This window comes from Saccostrea cucullata, unplaced genomic scaffold (genome assembly GCF_032062105.1).
Source record: "Saccostrea cucullata isolate Sc308-1 unplaced genomic scaffold, CSIRO_AGI_Scuc_v1 ctg5171, whole genome shotgun sequence".
Classification (NCBI taxonomy): Eukaryota; Metazoa; Mollusca; class Bivalvia; order Ostreida; family Ostreidae; genus Saccostrea; species Saccostrea cuccullata.
In genome coordinates, this window is record NW_026936375.1 from 62,302 (window position 1) to 71,439 (window position 9,138).

General features: G+C 35.7%; 1 long non-coding RNA gene across 1 annotated transcript in view; it reads right to left on the reverse strand.

Moving 5' to 3' along the window:
- The window catches only part of LOC134245407 (uncharacterized), a 28,570-nt gene extending 24,779 nt beyond the window's left edge, over nt 1–3,791 (reverse strand). The window contains exon 1 of the long non-coding RNA XR_009987415.1: nt 3,692–3,791. This is a non-coding gene — a long non-coding RNA (uncharacterized LOC134245407). The remainder of the gene's footprint in view (nt 1–3,691) is intronic.
- Between the last annotated feature and the right edge of the window lie 5,347 nt (nt 3,792–9,138).

Below are 9,138 nucleotides of genomic sequence, written 5' to 3' on the forward strand. Positions count from 1 at the left end.
GAGACTTTAGTTTCAGCCAATCAGAGCAAAGCGCACGTGCATGCGCGTGAGATCTTGCTATTTCGACCATGTCATATTGTCTATGCTACTAATATATCCTTATATTATAATTTCAAAGCATTTCATCAAAAACTTAAAAAGTTACGCCTATATCAATTAAATCGGTCATTACACATGTTGCACGTGCACGCTCTTGCAAGCACGTGCGCGCAAAATGACCTTCGTTCCGCAAATCTACATAACATGTCTACTGACCCTAAAAACATTTCACCTTAGTCGGATGTATAGTTTACGAGATCATTCCCGGACAAAAAAGTACCCAGGAAGAAGAAGAAGAAAAATAATAATAATAATAAGAAACAGAGTAAAAACAATATGTTCCCCAACTTCGTTTGGGGAACATAATTATCAGTATTTATCAGAAACAACAAACAAGAAGCCCATCGGCCACATCCCTCACCTGAGAAACTTTGAGCATGCTATTCTTAACCAGATTCTCCCCTTGTAATACCTATTGTGACCCCATCGTACCCCCGGGTCATCATTTGGACAATTTAAAATCTACACTACCCCAGGATGCTTCCACATAAGTTTCAGCTTTTCTGGCCCAGTAGTTCTTGTTTTGAGAAGAAGATTTTTACAAGATTTTTCCTACATATTGCTATGTAAAATTTGATTCCCTATTGTGGCCCCGCCAAACCACTGGGGGTCAGGATTTGAATAATTTAGAATCTACACTACCCCAGGATGCTTCCACATAAGTTTCAGCTTTTCTGGCCCAGTGGTTCTTGAGAAGAAGATTTTTTAATGACCCCACCCTATTTTTGTTTTTTCTTGATTATCTCCCCTTGTGAGGGAACATGGCCCTTCCTTTTAACAATTTAAATTCCCCTTCACCCAAGGATGCTTTGTACCAAGTTTGGTCAAAATTGGCCCAGTGGTTCTTGAGAAGAAGTCGAAAATGTGAAAAGTTTACAGACGGACAGACGGACGGACGGACGGACAAAATGTGATCAGAAAAGCTCACTTGAGCCTTCGGCTCAGGTGAGCTAAAAATATCAGCAACAACAGTAATAATAACAGTAAATATTATACTTTCATGTAAATTACTTGAATCTGATTCGTCGAGAAACATTTGATAAAAAACACTACTACCCGCTGAATAATGAAGCCACGCCCTCTTGCGTAGCAACAGTCAACATTGCTTGACGACGGGTGGTATTACAAAAAATAGCGACTGCACGGAATTTATGCGCGCACGTTTCACTGTAATATGTATTTGTATAAAACATTCAGTATAATATAATAAATATTTCATGTAGTTGAGTGTAACATTGAAAATTTTCACCCCTCGGCTGCGCCTCGGTTGACAATGGTTTTCTTGGGGTGAAAATTTTCAATGTTACACTCAACTACATGCAATATTTATATAATATCAGTATTTATCAGCAACAACAGCACCATATCAGTAATTATCAAACTTTATCAGTAAAATTTGGGATTCTCAGCACTTTTTTCGTCCAGTAGTGTTGAGAGTAGCTGTATTATTCCAAAGCTAACAAATCCCCCCGCCCAATGAATCCCACGTATTTTCGATTTAGGATAGAATTAACAGAATCTAGCTGATTTGGTACATGTGAATGTTTGTAAGGAAGTATCTACAAACACTGGCTACATTTTCTCAGCGTGAACATGCTAAAAACAATACGCATACGATGCGTGTGTGAGAGTAAAATCGACGTAAAGTTACCAAGCTTGCGTATCAAATTAGAGCAGAGAGTTTCTGTCAGTATTAGGATGAAAATATGAGTAGGATTGCCTGCTGTAAAAATATTGGTTTCAGTGATAATGACTTGACAATAACCGAGGTAGCATGATGAAAAGCCTTATCTTAATGTGACGTTGCTACGCGCCAACGTCACCGTCATGGTTGATTGGGAAATTTTTTAGTTACTCTCTGACAACCAAAACAAGAGGCCCATGGGCCACATCGCTCACCTGAGAAGCGTTGACCATTCTGTTCTTTACCAGATTTCCCCCTTGTTATACATAATGCATCCCCACCCTACCCCACTGATCATAATTTATACATTTTGAAATCTACACTACCCCATGATCCTTCCATGGGCACATATGTTTCAGCTTTTTTGGCCCAGTGGTTCCTGAGAAGAAGATTTTCAAAGATTTTTCCTATATATTTCTATGTGAAACTTTGATTCCCTATAATGGCCCCGCCCTTCCCCTGGGGGTCATGATTCCTACAATTTAGAATTTACACTACCCCAGAATGCTTCCACATAAGCTTCACTTTTTCTGGCCCAGTGGTTCTTGAGAAGAAGACTTTCAAAGATTTTTCCTATATATTTCTATGTAAAACTTTGATTCCCCATTGTGGCCCCACCCTTCCCCCGGGGGTCATTATTTGAACAATTTAGAATCTACATTATACCAGGATGCTTCCACATAAGTTTCAGCTTTTCTGGCCCAGTGGTTCTTGAGAAGAAGATTTTCAAAGATTTTTCCTATATATTTCTATGTAAAACTTTGATTCCCCATTGTGGCCCCGCCCTTCCCCCGGGGGTCATGATTTGAACAATTTAGAATCTACATTATACCAGGATGCTTCCACATAAGTTTCAGCTTTTCTGGCCCAGTGGTTCTTGAGAAGAAGATTTTCAAAGATTTTTCCTATATATTTCTATGTAAAACTTTGATTCCCCATTGTGGCCCCGCCCTTCCCCCGGGGGTCATGATTTGAACAATTTAGAATCTACACTACCCCAAGATGCTTCCACATAAGATTCAGCTTTACTGGCCCAGTGGTTCTTGAGAAGAAGATTTTTTAATGACCCAACCCTATTTTTGCCTTTTCTTGATTATCTCCCCTTGCGAGGGGATATGTCCCTTAATTTTAACAATTTAAATTCCCCTTCACCCAAGGATGCTTTGTACCAAGTTTGGTCAAAATTGGCCTAGTGGTTCTTGAGAAGAAGTCGAAAATGTGAAAAGTTTACAGATGGACAGACGGACAGACAGACGGACGGACGGACAGACGGACGGACGACGGACAAAATGTGATCAGAAAAGCTCACTTGAGCCTTCGGCTCAGGTGAGCTAAAAACTTTTTGAATTGAAAAGTTAAAAACAAACTGCACAGCAACATGTCGTTGCCTTTTTATTCACTTATGCAGCTCAATTACTTGACCCAATGTAACTTCCGTCAGCCATACCATGATTGCAAGAAATTTATACTGACTGCAAATATCGGAAAACGATGTTTATAACTCTAATGCATCTCTTGGCACTACAAAATGTGATCACAACATTGTCATCATCAACATGCACGTGTATTTGGCTTTTTATCACTTCTCCTACGTGACACCATACATTTCATGGTTGAGTAATTTTGACCAGTGATTTTAGTGCACAGTAACCAAAATACACATCTGATCAATTTTCATAATTTTCGGCCACATACTTAAATATTTTTCGCTTTTATGCTATTATGCGTTTCTTTTTCCTTTCAGTATATTACTATATAGCTTGAATTAAATTATTCAATTAATTAGACTCTCAGCAGAAAATTCATGAAAGAGACAATAAAGATTTATACTTAAACAAAAATTTGAGATCTGAAAAAATATGCCTTATGCGGCTTTGAAGAAAGAAAATCGACAGTATTCATACCTACCCCTGAAATGCATGTGGGATTCACATATTGACAAATAGCCTACACACCATCCAGGAAGTTGCATCATGCGTACCTGAAAAAAGAGTTCCTTTTAATTCAGTGGGATAATTCTGCTACAGATATGATTTTCCTAGTACATGAGTCCAAATTTAATACTGTAATGCCAAAAATGAAAAAAGGAAAAAAATTGTCTCTATATATGTATGGAACTTTAATTGACTAAGTTCATTTTGATTGGCTATTTCCTTGCGTAAGACCTTTAAGACAATTAAAAGTTAATGAAATAAAATGAAAATTGAAGAAAATGTCAAATATTTATTTATCTTTCATATGCTAGTGCCAAAAAATTCATTCTTGTCCTTAAGGGATGAAAAATAGGAGATAACTCTTCCTAACAGTTTATTGAATTTTAATTAGGCTAAATTTCTGTACAGATTCATCTATAGTATATTGATTTCAAAACTTTAAAAAAATTAATGAGTGAATTATTGAGAAAAAAAAGGAATGAAATGAAAGCTGAGATATTGGAGTTTTTGGCTATCTACTAAAAATAATTTTCAACTCTAATTAATGAGCTCTAATTAGCTAAGAAACAGGAAGTTAACTGATTTTTAAGGAATTAATTATCAAACAAGAGGCCCATGGGCCACATCGCTCACCTGAGTAACTTGGGTGATGCAGTTCTTTACCAGATTCCCCCTCTTGCTATACCTATCATGCCCCACTACCCCCTTCCCTTTTATGATTTAAAAACCTTAGAATCTACACTTAGTCTAACCCCAGGATGCTTCCACATAACTTTCAGCTTTCCTGGCCCAGTGGTTCTTGAGAAGAAGATTTTTTAAAGATATGTTGTATATATTTCAGTGTAAAACTTGGATTCCCTATTGTGGCCCCACCTGCCCTACCCCCAGAGGTCATGATTTTAACAATTTAATATCTGCACTACCCAAGTATGCTTCCACATAAGTTTCAGCTTTCCTGGCCCAGTGGTTCTTGAGAAGAAGATTTTTAAAGATTTGTTCTATATATTTCTATGCAAAATTTGGATTCCTTATTGTGGCCCCGTCCTACCCCCAGGGGTCATGATGTTAACAATTTTTAATATCTACACTACCCAAGTAGGCTTCCACATAAGTTTCAGCTTTCCTGGCCCAGTGGTTCGTGAGAAGAAGATTTTTAAAAATTTGTTCTATATATTTCTATGTAAAATTTGGATTCCTTATTGTGGCCCCGCCCTACCCCCAGGGGTCATGATGTTAACAATTTTTAATATCTACACTACCCAAGTATGCTTCCACATAAGTTTCAGCTTTCCTGGCCCCGTGGTTCTTGAGAAGAAGATTTTTAAAGATTTGTTCTATATATTTCTATGTAAAATTTGGATTCCCTATTGTGGCCCCGCCCTACCCCCAGGGGTCATGATTTTAACAATTTAATATCTACACTACCAAAGTATGCTTCCACATAAGTTTCAGCTTTCCTGGCCCAGTGGTTCTTGAGAAGAGGATTTTTAAAGATTTGTTCTATACAGTACAGGCAACGCGGATCCAGTATTTCCCGCGTCCCCGCCGCGGTATAATCACAACGCGGTATTTGGCCGGGTAGACAGGTAAACCGCGTTCCCTCCGCGGGAAATTCATCACTTACCTGTCCCCGCCGCGGTTAAATCATCTATCAATTACTGACAATTAGTATCGTAAACAAACGGGAGTTATCTCCCCGAATTGTAATTTGCGAATTTTCCCTGTAACAAAAAAAAAAAACAAAAACAAAAACAAAGAAACAAACAAACAAAAACAAAAAAAACGTGTGTTTATTCATAAATTTTGCTATGAATAGAATTTAAACTAAGAAAAAATAAGTTTATTTTTGTTTCTAAAATTACATATCAATCTTTGAAATTGAATAGAAAATTTTAATAAATTTTTACGTCTTCGCAATTGGTTAATTATTTTGTGTTATTAAGAATCTATCAAGAAACAAAATTAAATACTAGAAATTTTAATTAGTTTTTTTTTTAATCTTCATATTATATGCAAACTGTAATAAATGTTGAACTCAGACTGTTTAAGTTTCGATGAACGATTTTCAGCATTCATTTGAAAAAAAGATGTACATCTTTTAAAAAATGTACATCTTCATATTGTTTATTAATTAATTTCGATTTATTGTATATAAAAAGTACAGGCTTTTTCTTAAAGTGTCAAATTACCGGAAAACATCCGATGACGAGCATTTGCAGTTACATGTAGTGGGCACGTGAACTTAAATTTTCTTTATCCAAGATATCAAGAAAAAGTTCTATTCTTCCTTATTTCTCATCGTTTATGTTCTGTTCCCAAATTAAGTTAATTTAATTAATTAATTTTCTTTAATGTATTTCCCTCTTTTATATAAATATGCATGCATTTTTCTCAAATTGTCAAATGACCGGAAAGCATTCGATGACGAGAGTTAACTTTGAGCACGTGAACTTTATACAAGAGATCAAGAAAAAATATCGTTTATCACCTTCACATTAACATGTTTTACTTTTTAATACAATGTATTTCTTTTTAATTTTAATATTTCTCGATTTTCGTGTTCAATAGATAAGATAGGATGTGCAGGTGTAATGATAAACTTCACAGACGAAATTATAGTTTATATTAATAAATATTCAATGCAAAACTTCATATATTTTTGTTTTCTTTGACAAATTCTGTTTCTTTGTGTATTAAGTATTAGCCGCGATCATTTCCTGTGTATAGGGATTAGCAGTGCCTGAGCAGGAAACGACATGCCCTGGGGGTTTCACACCGGTCTTATAGTATACCTTGGGTAACGCTCGCTGGATGTGCACATCGTTGTCTAGCCATTCAACAACACATTTGATTCATTGTTTCATTATTATTTCATCGATATCATTTTCAGATACGACTTAGCCTTGGAATTTGTGTCAAATTATTGTTGCTTTTTTTTTTAAACGGAGTGCATAAAAAGAATAAAAGTAAAAAAAAAACTATTAAAATAAATTAATGAAGTATTTGATATTAATTAAATCAAATAATGATCCATTACTATGTTATTTCGTGTCTGTTTATATCTGTACCAGTTAGAAGATTGAAAGAGAGAGAGAGAGAGAGAGGAGATAGAGAGAAGAAAAAATCACAATTTTAAGGCACGTGCATGATCGTTTTTCCTCCTTTTTGATCAGTATATCAATTTCTTAAGTCTAGCGAATAAAACTACCGCTGATTTATCAGTTTATTGACCATTCGTCGAATTTGTCTAAGTTTTATTGTTATTTATCGAGAGACTTGTTTATGATCCACTTTCTTCTTTCGTTTAACATATGTACATGACATGTAATTTGAATTACTTCCCTTTTTGTCGCCAGATTACAACAACAAATTTTGGTGGTAAAATAAAATGTATTTTTGTTATAAAATTTGATTAAGAAAAACACAGTATATCAAAATTGTCGAATTATTGAAAATATTTATTTGAAACAAAAAATTTATAAAGGATTCTGTCTGCAACAAAAACATTCTTTATTTCATGCATTTCAATTCATGAGCTACACATGAAAAAAAAAAACGGCTTCGTTTTACAATGTCTTAGGAAAACGCATACAGGTAATACACTCAGGTAACATCCTGTGTATATAGGTAGTATGTACACTAGACAGCGTCGTTCCCTCGGGGCTTCTCATCCGCTTCGAGTAAGCTCCACTCCACACCAAACTTACCTGAGGAAAACCGAACGGTTACACAGACATCTGAAAACTTGAAGCATGGCAACTTGCTGATTAAAATAAGTTAATTTCTGTGTTGTGTGTTCAAATATTTTAAGGGCCCATATTTGTGTTTGTGTTTTATTTGAACCGGAGAAATCTGAAATTTGTTTATGTTCATAAACATGATTTTAGTAATTTTCGAAAAGAGCAGAAAATAGAAATACATTCAAATACTAGCTATGATATTATTGATATTCTGAATAGAAATACCTGTGATTATTTTATTAACAAGAACCCCCCCCCCCACTCCACAAAAAAAAAATCGTAAATATTTAGTTAATAGTGTTACAGTGTAGCGCATAATAATGGAGCAACGGTATTCCTACACTTAGGCGTGTTTTGTTAAAATTTAATCGTAATTATGTATCACTATCTATCATCGTTTTTCATGCTGTTATTTATAACAGACATGTATACAGAAGTAACGGTACTTTTCTAAATGAAACCAAATGACTGATATAATCTCGCAGATAAATAAACACATAGCTACATGTACATGTAACTGCAACTGCACGGGCTGTGAACGCCGGATTACAGTGCATATAAAGAGAAGCGATATCATAGCATTCTTTAAATCTTAATCATACCTTTTTAGCAATTTGAAGATCATTTGGGATGGAATTATTGATTTTGAAAATAAACTTTAAGTTAATATATTCGATAAATTATTCGACTTTATTTCATCCTATACTGTACATGTATTACTGTTAACAGACGTTTTTGAGAATTAATTAATTTTGAGTGACCTTTGGTAAAAAAAAAAGAAAGATTTTTTTTATTAAACAATTTGATAAAACTTAAAAATGAATTTTTAAAGAATCCATGTAATGGTATAAATCTGTTAATATTAATGTGATCGTAATCCTCCCCCCCCCCCCTCATTTCGACACGATTAAAAATCGACAATACTTTACAGGTAAGAACATCTAAGCTGAAGAATAATGGTAGCGGGCCCCGCCGCGGTGTAAACACGGTCTCAGGTAGCACCGCGATCAAAACCCGCGACGGTGTAACGCGGAAAGGATTAATACACCGCGGAGGGGACGCGGTCTAATACGGGATCCGCGTTGCCTGTACTGTATATTTCTATGTAAAATTTGGATTCCTTAATGTGGCCCCGCCCTACCCCCAGGGGTAATGATGTTAACAATTTTTAATATCTACACTACCCAAGTATGCTTCCACATAAGTTTCAGCTTTCCTGGCTCCGTGGTTCTTGAGAAGAAAATTTTTAAAGATTTGTTCTATATATTTCTATGTAAAACTTGGATTCCCTATTGGGGCACCGCCCAACCCCGGGGGTCATGATTTTAACAATTTAATATCTACGCTACCCAAGGATGCTTTCACATAAGTTTCAGCTTTCCTGGCCCAGTGGTTCTTGAGAAGAAGATTTTTGAAGATTTGTTTTATATATTTCTATGTAAAACTTGGATTCCCTGTTGGGGCCCCGCCCTACCCCCGGGGGTCATGATTTTAACAATTTAATAACTACACTACCCAAGTATGCTTCCACATAAGTTTCAGCTTTCCTGGCCCCGTGGTTCTTGAGAAGAAGATTTTTAAAGATTTGTTCTATATATTTCAATGTAAAACTTGGATTCCCTATTGGGGCCCCGCCCTACCCCCGGGGGTCATGATTTTAAGAATTTAATATCTACGCTAC